The sequence below is a fragment of the Pagrus pagrus genome, assembly GCF_965226575.1.
Source record: "Pagrus pagrus genome assembly, chromosome: 2".
Lineage (NCBI taxonomy): Eukaryota > Metazoa > Chordata > Actinopteri > Spariformes > Sparidae > Pagrus > Pagrus pagrus.
Window position 1 is genome coordinate 26519946 of NC_140186.1, and position 21692 is coordinate 26541637.

Sequence of the window (21692 nt, forward strand, 5' to 3'; positions counted from 1 at the left end):
TCGGCCAAAAGACGACCGTAACCCTAACCCTAGCCCCATAACCCTAACCCTAACCGTAGCCTTAACCCAGCCCCATGAAAGATTGTCCCTTTTCACTAAAATATTCACCAAAAATACAAATTCCACCCGAATCCAATGGGGACTGCTGTGTCTCGTTCAGCCAGTATAGGACCACGTCTGGGAGAAATTTGGAGTCAATCGGTCCAAAGACCTGGAAGCTATTGAAAAAATGGGCCGAGGTTTTCATGAAAAATGGCCCCCTTTCACTAAAATATTCACCAAAAATACAAATTCCACCCGAATCCAATGGGGACTGCTGTGTCTCGTTCAGCCAGTATAGGACCACGTTTGGGAGAGATTTGGAGTCAATCGGTCCAAAGACCTGGAAGCTATTGAAAAAATGGGCAGAGGTATTCATGAAAAATGGCCGCCTTTCTTTAAAATATTCACCAAAAATACAAATTCCACTAAAATCCAATAAAAACTGCTGTCCCTTCCTTCCACCGGCATGGAGGACATTCGTGATCAATTTCGAGTCAATCGGCCAAAAGACGACCGTAACCCTAACCCTAGCCCCAGCCCCATAACCCTAACCCTAACCGTAGCCTTAACCCAGCCCCATGAAAGATTGTCCCTTTTCACTAAAATATTCACCAAAAATACAAATTCCACCCGAATCCAATGGGGACTGCTGTGTCTCGTTCAGCCAGTATAGGACCACGTTTGGGAGAGATTTGGAGTCAATCGGTCCAAAGACCTGGAAGCTATTGAAAAAATGTGCAGAGGTTTTCATGAAAAATGGCCCCCTTTCACTAAAATATTCACCAAAAATACAAATTCCACCCGAATCCAATGGGGACTGCTGTGTCTCGTTCAGCCAGTATAGGACCACGTTTGGGAGAGATTTGGAGTCAATCGGTCCAAAGACCTGGAAGCTATTGAAAAAATGGGCAGAGGTATTCATGAAAAATGGCCGCCATTCTTTAAAATATTCACCAAAAATACAAATTCCACTAAAATCCAATAAAAACTGCTGTCCCTTCCTTCCACCGGCATCGAGGACATTCGTGATCAATTTCGAGTCAATCGGCCAAAAGACGACCGTAACCCTAACCCTAGCCCCATAACCCTAACCCTAACCGTAGCCTTAACCCAGCCCCATGAAAGATTGTCCCTTTTCACTAAAATATTCACCCAAAATACAAATTCCACCCGAATCCAATGGGGACTGCTGTGTCTCGTTCAGCCAGCATAGGACCACGTCTGGGAGAAATTTGGAGTCAATCGGTCCAAAGACCTGGAAGCTATTGAAAAAATGGGCCGAGGTTTTCATGAAAAATGGCCCCCTTTCACTAAAATATTCACCAAAAATACAAATTCCACCCGAATCCAATGGGGACTGCTGTGTCTCGTTCAGCCAGTATAGGACCACGTTTGGGAGAGATTTGGAGTCAATCGGTCCAAAGACCTGGAAGCTATTGAAAAAATGGGCAGAGGTATTCATGAAAAATGGCCGCCTTTCTTTAAAATATTCACCAAAAATACAAATTCCACTAAAATCCAATAAAAACTGCTGTCCCTTCCTTCCACCGGCATCGAGGACATTCGTGATCAATTTCGAGTCAATCGGCCAAAAGACGACCGTAACCCTAACCCTAGCCCCATAACCCTAACCCTAACCGTAGCCTTAACCCAGCCCCATGAAAGATTGTCCCTTTTCACTAAAATATTCACCCAAAATACAAATTCCACCCGAATCCAATGGGGACTGCTGTGTCTCGTTCAGCCAGCATAGGACCACGTCTGGGAGAAATTTGGAGTCAATCGGTCCAAAGACCTGGAAGCTATTGAAAAAATGGGCCGAGGTTTTCATGAAAAATGGCCCCCTTTCACTAAAATATTCACCAAAAATACAAATTCCACCCGAATCCAATGGGGACTGCTGTGTCTCGTTCAGCCAGTATAGGACCACGTTTGGGAGAGATTTGGAGTCAATCGGTCCAAAGACCTGGAAGCTATTGAAAAAATGGGCAGAGGTATTCATGAAAAATGGCCGCCTTTCTTTAAAATATTCACCAAAAATACAAATTCCACTAAAATCCAATAAAAACTGCTGTCCCTTCCTTCCACCGGCATCGAGGACATTCGTGATCAATTTCGAGTCAATCGGCCAAAAGACGACCGTAACCCTAACCCTAGCCCCATAACCCTAACCCTAACCGTAGCCTTAACCCAGCCCCATGAAAGATTGTCCATTTTCACTAAAATATTCACCAAAAATACAAATTCCACCCGAATCCAATGGGGACTGCTGTGTCTCGTTCAGCCAGTATAGGACCACGTTTGGGAGAGATTTGGAGTCATCGGTCCAAAGACCTGGAAGCTATTGAAAAAATGGGCAGAGGTATTCATGAAAAATGGCCGCCTTTCTTTAAAATATTCACCAAAAATACAAATTCCACTAAAATCCAATAAAAACTGCTGTCCCTTCCTTCCACCGGCATCGAGGACATTCGTGATCAATTTCGAGTCAATCGGCCAAAAGACGACCGTAACCCTAACCCTAGCCCCATAACCCTAACCCTAACCGTAGCCTTAACCCAGCCCCATGAAAGATTGTCCCTTTTCACTAAAATATTCACCAAAAATACAAATTCCACCCGAATCCAATGGGGACTGCTGTGTCTCGTTCAGCCAGTATAGGACCACGTCTGGGAGAAATTTGGAGTCAATCGGTCCAAAGACCTGGAAGCTATTGAAAAAATGGGCCGAGGTTTTCATGAAAAATGGCCCCCTTTCACTAAAATATTCACCAAAAATACAAATTCCACCCGAATCCAATGGGGACTGCTGTGTCTCGTTCAGCCAGTATAGGACCACGTTTGGGAGAGATTTGGAGTCAATCGGTCCAAAGACCTGGAAGCTATTGAAAAAATGGGCAGAGGTATTCATGAAAAATGGCCGCCTTTCTTTAAAATATTCACCAAAAATACAAATTCCACTAAAATCCAATAAAAACTGCTGTCCCTTCCTTCCACCGGCATGGAGGACATTCGTGATCAATTTCGAGTCAATCGGCCAAAAGACGACCGTAACCCTAACCCTAGCCCCAGCCCCATAACCCTAACCCTAACCGTAGCCTTAACCCAGCCCCATGAAAGATTGTCCCTTTTCACTAAAATATTCACCAAAAATACAAATTCCACCCGAATCCAATGGGGACTGCTGTGTCTCGTTCAGCCAGTATAGGACCACGTCTGGGAGAAATTTGGAGTCAATCGGTCCAAAGACCTGGAAGCTATTGAAAAAATGGGCCGAGGTTTTCATGAAAAATGGCCCCCTTTCACTAAAATATTCACCAAAAATACAAATTCCACTAAAATCCAATAAAAACTGCTGTCCCTTCCTTCCACCGGCATCGAGGACATTCGTGATCAATTTCGAGTCAATCGGCCAAAAGACGACCGTAACCCTAACCCTAGCCCCATAACCCTAACCCTAACCGTAGCCTTAACCCAGCCCCATGAAAGATTGTCCCTTTTCACTAAAATATTCACCAAAAATACAAATTCCACCCGAATCCAATGGGGACTGCTGTGTCTCGTTCAGCCAGCATAGGACCACGTCTGGGAGAAATTTGGAGTCAATCGGTCCAAAGACCTGGAAGCTATTGAAAAAATGGGCCGAGGTTTTCATGAAAAATGGCCCCCTTTCACTAAAATATTCACCAAAAATACAAATTCCACCCGAATCCAATGGGGACTGCTGTGTCTCGTTCAGCCAGTATAGGACCACGTTTGGGAGAGATTTGGAGTCAATCGGTCCAAAGACCTGGAAGCTATTGAAAAAATGGGCAGAGGTATTCATGAAAAATGGCCGCCATTCTTTAAAATATTCACCAAAAATACAAATTCCACTAAAATCCAATAAAAACTGCTGTCCCTTCCTTCCACCGGCATCGAGGACATTCGTGATCAATTTCAAGTCAATCGGCCAAAAGACGACCGTAACCCTAACCCTAGCCCCATAACCCTAACCCTAACCGTAGCCTTAACCCAGCCCCATGAAAGATTGTCCCTTTTCACTAAAATATTCACCCAAAATACAAATTCCACCCGAATCCAATGGGGACTGCTGTGTCTCGTTCAGCCAGCATAGGACCACGTCTGGGAGAAATTTGGAGTCAATCGGTCCAAAGACCTGGAAGCTATTGAAAAAATGGGCCGAGGTTTTCATGAAAAATGGCCCCCTTTCACTAAAATATTCACCAAAAATACAAATTCCACCCGAATCCAATGGGGACTGCTGTGTCTCGTTCAGCCAGTATAGGACCACGTTTGGGAGAGATTTGGAGTCAATCGGTCCAAAGACCTGGAAGCTATTGAAAAAATGGGCAGAGGTATTCATGAAAAATGGCCGCCTTTCTTTAAAATATTCACCAAAAATACAAATTCCACTAAAATCCAATAAAAACTGCTGTCCCTTCCTTCCACCGGCATCGAGGACATTCGTGATCAATTTCGAGTCAATCGGCCAAAAGACGACCGTAACCCTAACCCTAGCCCCATAACCCTAACCCTAACCGTAGCCTTAACCCAGCCCCATGAAAGATTGTCCCTTTTCACTAAAATATTCACCCAAAATACAAATTCCACCCGAATCCAATGGGGACTGCTGTGTCTCGTTCAGCCAGCATAGGACCACGTCTGGGAGAAATTTGGTGTCAATCGGTCCAAAGACCTGGAAGCTATTGAAAAAATGGGCCGAGGTTTTCATGAAAAATGGCCCCCTTTCACTAAAATATTCACCAAAAATACAAATTCCACCCGAATCCAATGGGGACTGCTGTGTCTCGTTCAGCCAGTATAGGACCACGTTTGGGAGAGATTTGGAGTCAATCGGTCCAAAGACCAGGAAGCTATTGAAAAAATGGGCAGAGGTATTCATGAAAAATGGCCGCCTTTCTTTAAAATATTCACCAAAAATACAAATTCCACTAAAATCCAATAAAAACTGCTGTCCCTTCCTTCCACCGGCATCGAGGACATTCGTGATCAATTTCGAGTCAATCGGCCAAAAGACGACCGTAACCCTAACCCTAGCCCCATAACCCTAACCCTAACTGTAGCCTTAACCCAGCCCCATGAAAGATTGTCCCTTTTCACTAAAATATTCACCAAAAATACAAATTCCACCCGAATCCAATGGGGACTGCTGTGTCTCGTTCAGCCAGTATAGGACCACGTCTGGGAGAAATTTGGAGTCAATCGGTCCAAAGACCTGGAAGCTATTGAAAAAATGGGCCGAGGTTTTCATGAAAAATGGCCCCCTTTCACTAAAATATTCACCAAAAATACAAATTCCACCCGAATCCAATGGGGACTGCTGTGTCTCGTTCAGCCAGTATAGGACCACGTTTGGGAGAGATTTGGAGTCAATCGGTCCAAAGACCTGGAAGCTATTGAAAAAATGGGCAGAGGTATTCATGAAAAATGGCCGCCATTCTTTAAAATATTCACCAAAAATACAAATTCCACTAAAATCCAATAAAAACTGCTGTCCCTTCCTTCCACCGGCATCGAGGACATTCGTGATCAATTTCGAGTCAATCGGCCAAAAGACGACCGTAACCCTAACCCTAGCCCCATAACCCTAACCCTAACCGTAGCCTTAACCCAGCCCCATGAAAGATTGTCCCTTTTCACTAAAATATTCACCCAAAATACAAATTCCACCCGAATCCAATGGGGACTGCTGTGTCTCGTTCAGCCAGCATAGGACCACGTCTGGGAGAAATTTGGAGTCAATCGGTCCAAAGACCTGGAAGCTATTGAAAAAATGGGCCGAGGTTTTCATGAAAAATGGCCCCCTTTCACTAAAATATTCACCAAAAATACAGATTCCACCCGAATCCAATGGGGACTGCTGTGTCTCGTTCAGCCAGTATAGGACCACGTTTGGGAGAGATTTGGAGTCAATCGGTCCAAAGACCAGGAAGCTATTGAAAAAATGGGCAGAGGTATTCATGAAAAATGGCCGCCTTTCTTTAAAATATTCACCAAAAATACAAATTCCACTAAAATCCAATAAAAACTGCTGTCCCTTCCTTCCACCGGCATCGAGGACATTCGTGATCAATTTCGAGTCAATCGGCCAAAAGACGACCGTAACCCTAACCCTAGCCCCATAACCCTAACCCTAACCGTAGCCTTAACCCAGCCCCATGAAAGATTGTCCCTTTTCACTAAAATATTCACCAAAAATACAAATTCCACCCGAATCCAATGGGGACTGCTGTGTCTCGTTCAGCCAGTATAGGACCACGTCTGGGAGAAATTTGGAGTCAATCGGTCCAAAGACCTGGAAGCTATTGAAAAAATGGGCCGAGGTTTTCATGAAAAATGGCCCCCTTTCACTAAAATATTCACCAAAAATACAAATTCCACTAAAATCCAATAAAAACTGCTGTCCCTTCCTTCCACCGGCATCGAGGACATTCGTGATCAATTTCGAGTCAATCGGCCAAAAGACGACCGTAACCCTAACCCTAGCCCCATAACCCTAACCCTAACCGTAGCCTTAACCCAGCCCCATGAAAGATTGTCCCTTTTCACTAAAATATTCACCAAAAATACAAATTCCACCCGAATCCAATGGGGACTGCTGTGTCTCGTTCAGCCAGCATAGGACCACGTCTGGGAGAAATTTGGAGTCAATCGGTCCAAAGACCTGGAAGCTATTGAAAAAATGGGCCGAGGTTTTCATGAAAAATGGCCCCCTTTCACTAAAATATTCACCAAAAATACAAATTCCACCCGAATCCAATGGGGACTGCTGTGTCTCGTTCAGCCAGTATAGGACCACGTTTGGGAGAGATTTGGAGTCAATCGGTCCAAAGACCTGGAAGCTATTGAAAAAATGGGCAGAGGTATTCATGAAAAATGGCCGCCATTCTTTAAAATATTCACCAAAAATACAAATTCCACTAAAATCCAATAAAAACTGCTGTCCCTTCCTTCCACCGGCATCGAGGACATTCGTGATCAATTTCAAGTCAATCGGCCAAAAGACGACCGTAACCCTAACCCTAGCCCCATAACCCTAACCCTAACCGTAGCCTTAACCCAGCCCCATGAAAGATTGTCCCTTTTCACTAAAATATTCACCCAAAATACAAATTCCACCCGAATCCAATGGGGACTGCTGTGTCTCGTTCAGCCAGCATAGGACCACGTCTGGGAGAAATTTGGAGTCAATCGGTCCAAAGACCTGGAAGCTATTGAAAAAATGGGCCGAGGTTTTCATGAAAAATGGCCCCCTTTCACTAAAATATTCACCAAAAATACAAATTCCACCCGAATCCAATGGGGACTGCTGTGTCTCGTTCAGCCAGTATAGGACCACGTTTGGGAGAGATTTGGAGTCAATCGGTCCAAAGACCTGGAAGCTATTGAAAAAATGGGCAGAGGTATTCATGAAAAATGGCCGCCTTTCTTTAAAATATTCACCAAAAATACAAATTCCACTAAAATCCAATAAAAACTGCTGTCCCTTCCTTCCACCGGCATCGAGGACATTCGTGATCAATTTCGAGTCAATCGGCCAAAAGACGACCGTAACCCTAACCCTAGCCCCATAACCCTAACCCTAACCGTAGCCTTAACCCAGCCCCATGAAAGATTGTCCATTTTCACTAAAATATTCACCAAAAATACAAATTCCACCCGAATCCAATGGGGACTGCTGTGTCTCGTTCAGCCAGTATAGGACCACGTTTGGGAGAGATTTGGAGTCATCGGTCCAAAGACCTGGAAGCTATTGAAAAAATGGGCAGAGGTATTCATGAAAAATGGCCGCCTTTCTTTAAAATATTCACCAAAAATACAAATTCCACTAAAATCCAATAAAAACTGCTGTCCCTTCCTTCCACCGGCATCGAGGACATTCGTGATCAATTTCGAGTCAATCGGCCAAAAGACGACCGTAACCCTAACCCTAGCCCCATAACCCTAACCCTAACCGTAGCCTTAACCCAGCCCCATGAAAGATTGTCCCTTTTCACTAAAATATTCACCAAAAATACAAATTCCACCCGAATCCAATGGGGACTGCTGTGTCTCGTTCAGCCAGTATAGGACCACGTCTGGGAGAAATTTGGAGTCAATCGGTCCAAAGACCTGGAAGCTATTGAAAAAATGGGCCGAGGTTTTCATGAAAAATGGCCCCCTTTCACTAAAATATTCACCAAAAATACAAATTCCACCCGAATCCAATGGGGACTGCTGTGTCTCGTTCAGCCAGTATAGGACCACGTTTGGGAGAGATTTGGAGTCAATCGGTCCAAAGACCTGGAAGCTATTGAAAAAATGGGCAGAGGTATTCATGAAAAATGGCCGCCTTTCTTTAAAATATTCACCAAAAATACAAATTCCACTAAAATCCAATAAAAACTGCTGTCCCTTCCTTCCACCGGCATGGAGGACATTCGTGATCAATTTCGAGTCAATCGGCCAAAAGACGACCGTAACCCTAACCCTAGCCCCAGCCCCATAACCCTAACCCTAACCGTAGCCTTAACCCAGCCCCATGAAAGATTGTCCCTTTTCACTAAAATATTCACCAAAAATACAAATTCCACCCGAATCCAATGGGGACTGCTGTGTCTCGTTCAGCCAGTATAGGACCACGTTTGGGAGAGATTTGGAGTCAATCGGTCCAAAGACCTGGAAGCTATTGAAAAAATGTGCAGAGGTTTTCATGAAAAATGGCCCCCTTTCACTAAAATATTCACCAAAAATACAAATTCCACCCGAATCCAATGGGGACTGCTGTGTCTCGTTCAGCCAGTATAGGACCACGTTTGGGAGAGATTTGGAGTCAATCGGTCCAAAGACCTGGAAGCTATTGAAAAAATGGGCAGAGGTATTCATGAAAAATGGCCGCCATTCTTTAAAATATTCACCAAAAATACAAATTCCACTAAAATCCAATAAAAACTGCTGTCCCTTCCTTCCACCGGCATCGAGGACATTCGTGATCAATTTCGAGTCAATCGGCCAAAAGACGACCGTAACCCTAACCCTAGCCCCATAACCCTAACCCTAACCGTAGCCTTAACCCAGCCCCATGAAAGATTGTCCCTTTTCACTAAAATATTCACCCAAAATACAAATTCCACCCGAATCCAATGGGGACTGCTGTGTCTCGTTCAGCCAGCATAGGACCACGTCTGGGAGAAATTTGGAGTCAATCGGTCCAAAGACCTGGAAGCTATTGAAAAAATGGGCCGAGGTTTTCATGAAAAATGGCCCCCTTTCACTAAAATATTCACCAAAAATACAAATTCCACCCGAATCCAATGGGGACTGCTGTGTCTCGTTCAGCCAGTATAGGACCACGTTTGGGAGAGATTTGGAGTCAATCGGTCCAAAGACCTGGAAGCTATTGAAAAAATGGGCAGAGGTATTCATGAAAAATGGCCGCCTTTCTTTAAAATATTCACCAAAAATACAAATTCCACTAAAATCCAATAAAAACTGCTGTCCCTTCCTTCCACCGGCATCGAGGACATTCGTGATCAATTTCGAGTCAATCGGCCAAAAGACGACCGTAACCCTAACCCTAGCCCCATAACCCTAACCCTAACCGTAGCCTTAACCCAGCCCCATGAAAGATTGTCCCTTTTCACTAAAATATTCACCCAAAATACAAATTCCACCCGAATCCAATGGGGACTGCTGTGTCTCGTTCAGCCAGCATAGGACCACGTCTGGGAGAAATTTGGAGTCAATCGGTCCAAAGACCTGGAAGCTATTGAAAAAATGGGCCGAGGTTTTCATGAAAAATGGCCCCCTTTCACTAAAATATTCACCAAAAATACAAATTCCACCCGAATCCAATGGGGACTGCTGTGTCTCGTTCAGCCAGTATAGGACCACGTTTGGGAGAGATTTGGAGTCAATCGGTCCAAAGACCTGGAAGCTATTGAAAAAATGGGCAGAGGTATTCATGAAAAATGGCCGCCTTTCTTTAAAATATTCACCAAAAATACAAATTCCACTAAAATCCAATAAAAACTGCTGTCCCTTCCTTCCACCGGCATCGAGGACATTCGTGATCAATTTCGAGTCAATCGGCCAAAAGACGACCGTAACCCTAACCCTAGCCCCATAACCCTAACCCTAACCGTAGCCTTAACCCAGCCCCATGAAAGATTGTCCATTTTCACTAAAATATTCACCAAAAATACAAATTCCACCCGAATCCAATGGGGACTGCTGTGTCTCGTTCAGCCAGTATAGGACCACGTTTGGGAGAGATTTGGAGTCATCGGTCCAAAGACCTGGAAGCTATTGAAAAAATGGGCAGAGGTATTCATGAAAAATGGCCGCCTTTCTTTAAAATATTCACCAAAAATACAAATTCCACTAAAATCCAATAAAAACTGCTGTCCCTTCCTTCCACCGGCATCGAGGACATTCGTGATCAATTTCGAGTCAATCGGCCAAAAGACGACCGTAACCCTAACCCTAGCCCCATAACCCTAACCCTAACCGTAGCCTTAACCCAGCCCCATGAAAGATTGTCCCTTTTCACTAAAATATTCACCAAAAATACAAATTCCACCCGAATCCAATGGGGACTGCTGTGTCTCGTTCAGCCAGTATAGGACCACGTCTGGGAGAAATTTGGAGTCAATCGGTCCAAAGACCTGGAAGCTATTGAAAAAATGGGCCGAGGTTTTCATGAAAAATGGCCCCCTTTCACTAAAATATTCACCAAAAATACAAATTCCACCCGAATCCAATGGGGACTGCTGTGTCTCGTTCAGCCAGTATAGGACCACGTTTGGGAGAGATTTGGAGTCAATCGGTCCAAAGACCTGGAAGCTATTGAAAAAATGGGCAGAGGTATTCATGAAAAATGGCCGCCTTTCTTTAAAATATTCACCAAAAATACAAATTCCACTAAAATCCAATAAAAACTGCTGTCCCTTCCTTCCACCGGCATGGAGGACATTCGTGATCAATTTCGAGTCAATCGGCCAAAAGACGACCGTAACCCTAACCCTAGCCCCAGCCCCATAACCCTAACCCTAACCGTAGCCTTAACCCAGCCCCATGAAAGATTGTCCCTTTTCACTAAAATATTCACCAAAAATACAAATTCCACCCGAATCCAATGGGGACTGCTGTGTCTCGTTCAGCCAGTATAGGACCACGTCTGGGAGAAATTTGGAGTCAATTGGTCCAAAGACCTGGAAGCTATTGAAAAAATGGGCCGAGGTTTTCATGAAAAATGGCCCCCTTTCACTAAAATATTCACCAAAAATACAAATTCCACTAAAATCCAATAAAAACTGCTGTCCCTTCCTTCCACCGGCATCGAGGACATTCGTGATCAATTTCGAGTCAATCGGCCAAAAGACGACCGTAACCCTAACCCTAGCCCCATAACCCTAACCCTAACCGTAGCCTTAACCCAGCCCCATGAAAGATTGTCCCTTTTCACTAAAATATTCACCAAAAATACAAATTCCACCCGAATCCAATGGGGACTGCTGTGTCTCGTTCAGCCAGCATAGGACCACGTCTGGGAGAAATTTGGAGTCAATCGGTCCAAAGACCTGGAAGCTATTGAAAAAATGGGCCGAGGTTTTCATGAAAAATGGCCCCCTTTCACTAAAATATTCACCAAAAATACAAATTCCACCCGAATCCAATGGGGACTGCTGTGTCTCGTTCAGCCAGTATAGGACCACGTTTGGGAGAGATTTGGAGTCAATCGGTCCAAAGACCTGGAAGCTATTGAAAAAATGGGCAGAGGTATTCATGAAAAATGGCCGCCATTCTTTAAAATATTCACCAAAAATACAAATTCCACTAAAATCCAATAAAAACTGCTGTCCCTTCCTTCCACCGGCATCGAGGACATTCGTGATCAATTTCAAGTCAATCGGCCAAAAGACGACCGTAACCCTAACCCTAGCCCCATAACCCTAACCCTAACCGTAGCCTTAACCCAGCCCCATGAAAGATTGTCCCTTTTCACTAAAATATTCACCCAAAATACAAATTCCACCCGAATCCAATGGGGACTGCTGTGTCTCGTTCAGCCAGCATAGGACCACGTCTGGGAGAAATTTGGAGTCAATCGGTCCAAAGACCTGGAAGCTATTGAAAAAATGGGCCGAGGTTTTCATGAAAAATGGCCCCCTTTCACTAAAATATTCACCAAAAATACAAATTCCACCCGAATCCAATGGGGACTGCTGTGTCTCGTTCAGCCAGTATAGGACCACGTTTGGGAGAGATTTGGAGTCAATCGGTCCAAAGACCTGGAAGCTATTGAAAAAATGGGCAGAGGTATTCATGAAAAATGGCCGCCTTTCTTTAAAATATTCACCAAAAATACAAATTCCACTAAAATCCAATAAAAACTGCTGTCCCTTCCTTCCACCGGCATCGAGGACATTCGTGATCAATTTCGAGTCAATCGGCCAAAAGACGACCGTAACCCTAACCCTAGCCCCATAACCCTAACCCTAACCGTAGCCTTAACCCAGCCCCATGAAAGATTGTCCCTTTTCACTAAAATATTCACCAAAAATACAAATTCCACCCGAATCCAATGGGGACTGCTGTGTCTCGTTCAGCCAGTATAGGACCACGTTTGGGAGAGATTTGGAGTCAATCGGTCCAAAGACCTGGAAGCTATTGAAAAAATGGGCAGAGGTATTCATGAAAAATGGCCGCCTTTCTTTAAAATATTCACCAAAAATACAAATTCCACTAAAATCCAATAAAAACTGCTGTCCCTTCCTTCCACCGGCATCGAGGACATTCGTGATCAATTTCGAGTCAATCGGCCAAAAGACGACCGTAACCCTAACCCTAGCCCCATAACCCTAACCCTAACCGTAGCCTTAACCCAGCCCCATGAAAGATTGTCCCTTTTCACTAAAATATTCACCAAAAATACAAATTCCACCCGAATCCAATGGGGACTGCTGTGTCTCGTTCAGCCAGTATAGGACCACGTCTGGGAGAAATTTGGAGTCAATCGGTCCAAAGACCTGGAAGCTATTGAAAAAATGGGCCGAGGTTTTCATGAAAAATGGCCCCCTTTCACTAAAATATTCACCAAAAATACAAATTCCACCCGAATCCAATGGGGACTGCTGTGTCTCGTTCAGCCAGTATAGGACCACGTTTGGGAGAGATTTGGAGTCAATCGGTCCAAAGACCTGGAAGCTATTGAAAAAATGGGCAGAGGTATTCATGAAAAATGGCCGCCTTTCTTTAAAATATTCACCAAAAATACAAATTCCACTAAAATCCAATAAAAACTGCTGTCCCTTCCTTCCACCGGCATGGAGGACATTCGTGATCAATTTCGAGTCAATCGGCCAAAAGACGACCGTAACCCTAACCCTAGCCCCAGCCCCATAACCCTAACCCTAACCGTAGCCTTAACCCAGCCCCATGAAAGATTGTCCCTTTTCACTAAAATATTCGCCAAAAATACAAATTCCACCCGAATCCAATGGGGACTGCTGTGTCTCGTTCAGCCAGTATAGGACTACGTCTGGGAGAAATTTGGAGTCAATCGGTCCAAAGACCTGGAAGCTATTGAAAAAATGGGCCGAGGTTTTCATGAAAAATGGCCCCCTTTCACTAAAATATTCACCAAAAATACAAATTCCACCCGAATCCAATGGGGACTGCTGTGTCTCGTTCAGCCAGTATAGGACCACGTTTGGGAGAGATTTGGAGTCAATCGGTCCAAAGACCTGGAAGCTATTGAAAAAATGGGCAGAGGTATTCATGAAAAATGGCCGCCATTCTTTAAAATATTCACCAAAAATACAAATTCCACTAAAATCCAATAAAAACTGCTGTCCCTTCCTTCCACCGGCATCGAGGACATTCGTGATCAATTTCGAGTCAATCGGCCAAAAGACGACCGTAACCCTAACCCTAGCCCCATAACCCTAACCCTAACCGTAGCCTTAACCCAGCCCCATGAAAGATTGTCCCTTTTCACTAAAATATTCACCCAAAATACAAATTCCACCCGAATCCAATGGGGACTGCTGTGTCTCGTTCAGCCAGCATAGGACCACGTCTGGGAGAAATTTGGAGTCAATCGGTCCAAAGACCTGGAAGCTATTGAAAAAATGGGCCGAGGTTTTCATGAAAAATGGCCCCCTTTCACTAAAATATTCACCAAAAATACAAATTCCACCCGAATCCAATGGGGACTGCTGTGTCTCGTTCAGCCAGTATAGGACCACGTTTGGGAGAGATTTGGAGTCAATCGGTCCAAAGACCTGGAAGCTATTGAAAAAATGTGCAGAGGTTTTCATGAAAAATGGCCCCCTTTCACTAAAATATTCACCAAAAATACAAATTCCACCCGAATCCAATGGGGACTGCTGTGTCTCGTTCAGCCAGTATAGGACCACGTTTGGGAGAGATTTGGAGTCAATCGGTCCAAAGACCTGGAAGCTATTGAAAAAATGGGCAGAGGTATTCATGAAAAATGGCCGCCATTCTTTAAAATATTCACCAAAAATACAAATTCCACTAAAATCCAATAAAAACTGCTGTCCCTTCCTTCCACCGGCATCGAGGACATTCGTGATCAATTTCGAGTCAATCGGCCAAAAGACGACCGTAACCCTAACCCTAGCCCCAGCCCCATAACCCTAACCCTAACCGTAGCCTTAACCCAGCCCCATGAAAGATTGTCCCTTTTCACTAAAATATTCACCAAAAATACAAATTCCACCCGAATCCAATGGGGACTGCTGTGTCTCGTTCAGCCAGTATAGGACCACGTTTGGGAGAGATTTGGAGTCAATCGGTCCAAAGACCTGGAAGCTATTGAAAAAATGGGCCGAGGTTTTCATGAAAAATGGCCCCCTTTCACTAAAATATTCACCAAAAATACAAATTCCACCCGAATCCAATGGGGACTGCTGTGTCTCGTTCAGCCAGTATAGGACCACGTTTGGGAGAGATTTGGAGTCAATCGGTCCAAAGACCTGGAAGCTATTGAAAAAATGTGCAGAGGTTTTCATGAAAAATGGCCCCCTTTCACTAAAATATTCACCAAAAATACAAATTCCACCCGAATCCAATGGGGACTGCTGTGTCTCGTTCAGCCAGTATAGGACCACGTTTGGGAGAGATTTGGAGTCAATCGGTCCAAAGACCTGGAAGCTATTGAAAAAATGGGCAGAGGTATTCATGAAAAATGGCCGCCATTCTTTAAAATATTCACCAAAAATACAAATTCCACTAAAATCCAATAAAAACTGCTGTCCCTTCCTTCCACCGGCATCGAGGACATTCGTGATCAATTTCGAGTCAATCGGCCAAAAGACGACCGTAACCCTAACCCTAGCCCCAGCCCCATAACCCTAACCCTAACCGTAGCCTTAACCCAGCCCCATGAAAGATTGTCCCTTTTCACTAAAATATTCACCAAAAATACAAATTCCACCCGAATCCAATGGGGACTGCTGTGTCTCGTTCAGCCAGTATAGGACCACGTCTGGGAGAAATTTGGAGTCAATTGGTCCAAAGACCTGGAAGCTATTGAAAAAATGGGCCGAGGTTTTCATGAAAAATGGCCCCCTTTCACTAAAATATTCACCAAAAATACAAATTCCACTAAAATCCAATAAAAACTGCTGTCCCTTCCTTCCACCGGCATCGAGGACATTCGTGATCAATTTCGAGTCAATCGGCCAAAAGACGACCGTAACCCTAACCCTAGCCCCATAACCCTAACCCTAACCGTAGCCTTAACCCAGCCCCATGAAAGATTGTCCCTTTTCACTAAAATATTCACCAAAAATACAAATTCCACCCGAATCCAATGGGGACTGCTGTGTCTCGTTCAGCCAGCATAGGACCACGTCTGGGAGAAATTTGGAGTCAATCGGTCCAAAGACCTGGAAGCTATTGAAAAAATGGGCCGAGGTTTTCATGAAAAATGGCCCCCTTTCACTAAAATATTCACCAAAAATACAAATTCCACCCGAATCCAATGGGGACTGCTGTGTCTCGTTCAGCCAGTATAGGACCACGTTTGGGAGAGATTTGGAGTCAATCGGTCCAAAGACCTGGAAGCTATTGAAAAAATGGGCAGAGGTATTCATGAAAAATGGCCGCCATTCTTTAAAATATTCACCAAAAATACAAATTCCACTAAAATCCAATAAAAACTGCTGTCCCTTCCTTCCACCGGCATCGAGGACATTCGTGATCAATTTCAAGTCAATCGGCCAAAAGACGACCGTAACCCTAACCCTAGCCCCATAACCCTAACCCTAACCGTAGCCTTAACCCAGCCCCATGAAAGATTGTCCCTTTTCACTAAAATATTCACCCAAAATACAAATTCCACCCGAATCCAATGGGGACTGCTGTGTCTCGTTCAGCCAGCATAGGACCACGTCTGGGAGAAATTTGGAGTCAATCGGTCCAAAGACCTGGAAGCTATTGAAAAAATGGGCCGAGGTTTTCATGAAAAATGGCCCCCTTTCACTAAAATATTCACCAAAAATACAAATTCCACCCGAATCCAATGGGGACTGCTGTGTCTCGTTCAGCCAGTATAGGACCACGTTTGGGAGAGATTTGGAGTCAATCGGTCCAAAGACCTGGAAGCTATTGAAAAAATGGGCAGAGGTATTCATGAAAAATGGCCGCCTTTCTTTAAAATATTCACCAAAAATACAAATTCCACTAAAATCCAATAAAAACTGCTGTCCCTTCCTTCCACCGGCATCGAGGACATTCGTGATCAATTTCGAGTCAATCGGCCAAAAGACGACCGTAACCCTAACCCTAGCCCCATAACCCTAACCCTAACCGTAGCCTTAACCCAGCCCCATGAAAGATTGTCCCTTTTCACTAAAATATTCACCAAAAATACAAATTCCACCCGAATCCAATGGGGACTGCTGTGTCTCGTTCAGCCAGTATAGGACCACGTTTGGGAGAGATTTGGAGTCAATCGGTCCAAAGACCTGGAAGCTATTGAAAAAATGGGCAGAGGTATTCATGAAAAATGGCCGCCTTTCTTTAAAATATTCACCAAAAATACAAATTCCACTAAAATCCAATAAAAACTGCTGTCCCTTCCTTCCACCGGCATCGAGGACATTCGTGATCAATTTCGAGTCAATCGGCCAAAAGACGACCGTAACCCTAACCCTAGCCCCATAACCCTAACCCTAACCGTAGCCTTAACCCAGCCCCATGAAAGATTGTCCCTTTTCACTAAAATATTCACCAAAAATACAAATTCCACCCGAATCCAATGGGGACTGCTGTGTCTCGTTCAGCCAGTATAGGACCACGTCTGGGAGAAATTTGGAGTCAATCGGTCCAAAGACCTGGAAGCTATTGAAAAAATGGGCCGAGGTTTTCATGAAAAATGGCCCCCTTTCACTAAAATATTCACCAAAAATACAAATTCCACCCGAATCCAATGGGGACTGCTGTGTCTCGTTCAGCCAGTATAGGACCACGTTTGGGAGAGATTTGGAGTCAATCGGTCCAAAGACCTGGAAGCTATTGAAAAAATGGGCAGAGGTATTCATGAAAAATGGCCGCCTTTCTTTAAAATATTCACCAAAAATACAAATTCCACTAAAATCCAATAAAAACTGCTGTCCCTTCCTTCCACCGGCATGGAGGACATTCGTGATCAATTTCGAGTCAATCGGCCAAAAGACGACCGTAACCCTAACCCTAGCCCCAGCCCCATAACCCTAACCCTAACCGTAGCCTTAACCCAGCCCCATGAAAGATTGTCCCTTTTCACTAAAATATTCGCCAAATATACAAATTCCACCCGAATCCAATGGGGACTGCTGTGTCTCGTTCAGCCAGTATAGGACTACGTCTGGGAGAAATTTGGAGTCAATCGGTCCAAAGACCTGGAAGCTATTGAAAAAATGGGCCGAGGTTTTCATGAAAAATGGCCCCCTTTCACTAAAATATTCACCAAAAATACAAATTCCACCCGAATCCAATGGGGACTGCTGTGTCTCGTTCAGCCAGTATAGGACCACGTTTGGGAGAGATTTGGAGTCAATCGGTCCAAAGACCTGGAAGCTATTGAAAAAATGGGCAGAGGTATTCATGAAAAATGGCCGCCATTCTTTAAAATATTCACCAAAAATACAAATTCCACTAAAATCCAATAAAAACTGCTGTCCCTTCCTTCCACCGGCATCGAGGACATTCGTGATCAATTTCGAGTCAATCGGCCAAAAGACGACCGTAACCCTAACCCTAGCCCCATAACCCTAACCCTAACCGTAGCCTTAACCCAGCCCCATGAAAGATTGTCCCTTTTCACTAAAATATTCACCCAAAATACAAATTCCACCCGAATCCAATGGGGACTGCTGTGTCTCGTTCAGCCAGCATAGGACCACGTCTGGGAGAAATTTGGAGTCAATCGGTCCAAAGACCTGGAAGCTATTGAAAAAATGGGCCGAGGTTTTCATGAAAAATGGCCCCCTTTCACTAAAATATTCACCAAAAATACAAATTCCACCCGAATCCAATGGGGACTGCTGTGTCTCGTTCAGCCAGTATAGGACCACGTTTGGGAGAGATTTGGAGTCAATCGGTCCAAAGACCTGGAAGCTATTGAAAAAATGTGCAGAGGTTTTCATGAAAAATGGCCCCCTTTCACTAAAATATTCACCAAAAATACAAATTCCACCCGAATCCAATGGGGACTGCTGTGTCTCGTTCAGCCAGTATAGGACCACGTTTGGGAGAGATTTGGAGTCAATCGGTCCAAAGACCTGGAAGCTATTGAAAAAATGGGCAGAGGTATTCATGAAGAATGGCCGCCATTCTTTAAAATATTCACCAAAAATACAAATTCCACTAAAATCCAATAAAAACTGCTGTCCCTTCCTTCCACCGGCATCGAGGACATTCGTGATCAATTTCGAGTCAATCGGCCAAAAGACGACCGTAACCCTAACCCTAGCCCCATAACCCTAACCCTAACCGTAGCCTTAACCCAGCCCCATGAAAGATTGTCCCTTTTCACTAAAATATTCACCCAAAATACAAATTCCACCCGAATCCAATGGGGACTGCTGTGTCTCGTTCAGCCAGCATAGGACCACGTCTGGGAGAAATTTGGAGTCAATCGGTCCAAAGACCTGGAAGCTATTGAAAAAATGGGCCGAGGTTTTCATGAAAAATGGCCCCCTTTCACTAAAATATTCACCAAAAATACAAATTCCACCCGAATCCAATGGGGACTGCTGTGTCTCGTTCAGCCAGTATAGGACCACGTTTGGGAGAGATTTGGAGTCAATCGGTCCAAAGACCTGGAAGCTATTGAAAAAATGGGCAGAGGTATTCATGAAAAATGGCCGCCTTTCTTTAAAATATTCACCAAAAATACAAATTCCACTAAAATCCAATAAAAACTGCTGTCCCTTCCTTCCACCGGCATCGAGGACATTCGTGATCAATTTCGAGTCAATCGGCCAAAAGACGACCGTAACCCTAACCCTAGCCCCATAACCCTAACCCTAACCGTAGCCTTAACCCAGCCCCATGAAAGATTGTCCCTTTTCACTAAAATATTCACCCAAAATACAAATTCCACCCGAATCCAATGGGGACTGCTGTGTCTCGTTCAGCCAGCATAGGACCACGTCTGGGAGAAATTTGGAGTCAATCGGTCCAAAGACCTGGAAGCTATTGAAAAAATGGGCCGAGGTTTTCATGAAAAATGGCCCCCTTTCACTAAAATATTCACCAAAAATACAAATTCCACCCGAATCCAATGGGGACTGCTGTGTCTCGTTCAGCCAGTATAGGACCACGTTTGGGAGAGATTTGGAGTCAATCGGTCCAAAGACCTGGAAGCTATTGAAAAAATGGGCAGAGGTATTCATGAAAAATGGCCGCCTTTCTTTAAAATATTCACCAAAAATACAAATTCCACTAAAATCCAATAAAAACTGCTGTCCCTTCCTTCCACCGGCATCGAGGACATTCGTGATCAATTTCGAGTCAATCGGCCAAAAGACGACCGTAACCCTAACCCTAGCCCCATAACCCTAACCCTAACCGTAGCCTTAACCCAGCCCCATGAAAGATTGTCCCTTTTCACTAAAATATTCACCCAAAATACAAATTCCACCCGAATCCAATGGGGACTGCTGTGTCTCGTTCAGCCAGCATAGGACCACGTCTGGGAGAAATTTGGAGTCAATCGGTCCAAAGACCTGGAAGCTATTGAAAAAATGGGCCGAGGTTTTCATGAAAAATGGCCCCCTTTCACTAAAATATTCACCAAAAATACAAATTCCACTAAAATCCAATAAAAACTGCTGTCCCTTCCTTCCACCGGCATCGAGGACATTCGTGATCAATTTCGAGTCAATCGGCCAAAAGACGACCGTAACCCTAACCCTAGCCCCATAACCCTAACCCTAACCGTAGCCTTAACCCAGCCCCATGAAAGATTGTCCCTTTTCACTAAAATATTCACCCAAAATACAAATTCCACCCGAATCCAATGGGGACTGCTGTGTCTCGTTCAGCCAGCATAGGACCACGTCTGGGAGAAATTTGGAGTCAATCGGTCCAAAGACCTGGAAGCTATTGAAAAAATGGGCCGAGGTTTTCATGAAAAATGGCCCCCTTTCACTAAAATATTCACCAAAAATACAAATTCCACCCGAATCCAATGGGGACTGCTGTGTCTCGTTCAGCCAGTATAGGACCACGTTTGGGAGAGATTTGGAGTCAATCGGTCCAAAGACCTGGAAGCTATTGAAAAAATGGGCAGAGGTATTCATGAAAAATGGCCGCCTTTCTTTAAAATATTCACCAAAAATACAAATTCCACTAAAATCCAATAAAAACTGCTGTCCCTTCCTTCCACCGGCATCGAGGACATTCGTGATCAATTTCGAGTCAATCGGCCAAAAGACGACCGTAACCCTAACCCTAGCCCCATAACCCTAACCCTAACCGTAGCCTTAACCCAGCCCCATGAAAGATTGTCCCTTTTCACTAAAATATTCACCAAAAATACAAATTCCACCCGAATCCAATGGGGACTGCTGTGTCTCGTTCAGCCAGCATAGGACCACGTCTGGGAGAAATTTGGAGTCAATCGGTCCAAAGACCTGGAAGCTATTGAAAAAATGGGCCGAGGTTTTCATGAAAAATGGCCCCCTTTCACTAAAATATTCACCAAAAATACAAATTCCACCCGAATCCAATGGGGACTGCTGTGTCTCGTTCAGCCAGTATAGGACCACGTTTGGGAGAGATTTGGAGTCAATCGGTCCAAAGACCTGGAAGCTATTGAAAAAATGGGCAGAGGTATTCATGAAAAATGGCCGCCATTCTTTAAAATATTCACCAAAAATACAAATTCCACTAAAATCCAATAAAAACTGCTGTCCCTTCCTTCCACCGGCATCAAGGACATTCGTGATCAATTTCGAGTCAATCGGCCAAAAGACGACCGTAACCCTAACCCTAGCCCCATAACCCTAACCCTAACCGTAGCCTTAACCCAGCCCCATGAAAGATTGTCCCTTTTCACTAAAATATTCACCCAAAATACAAATTCCACCCGAATCCAATGGGGACTGCTGTGTCTCGTTCAGCCAG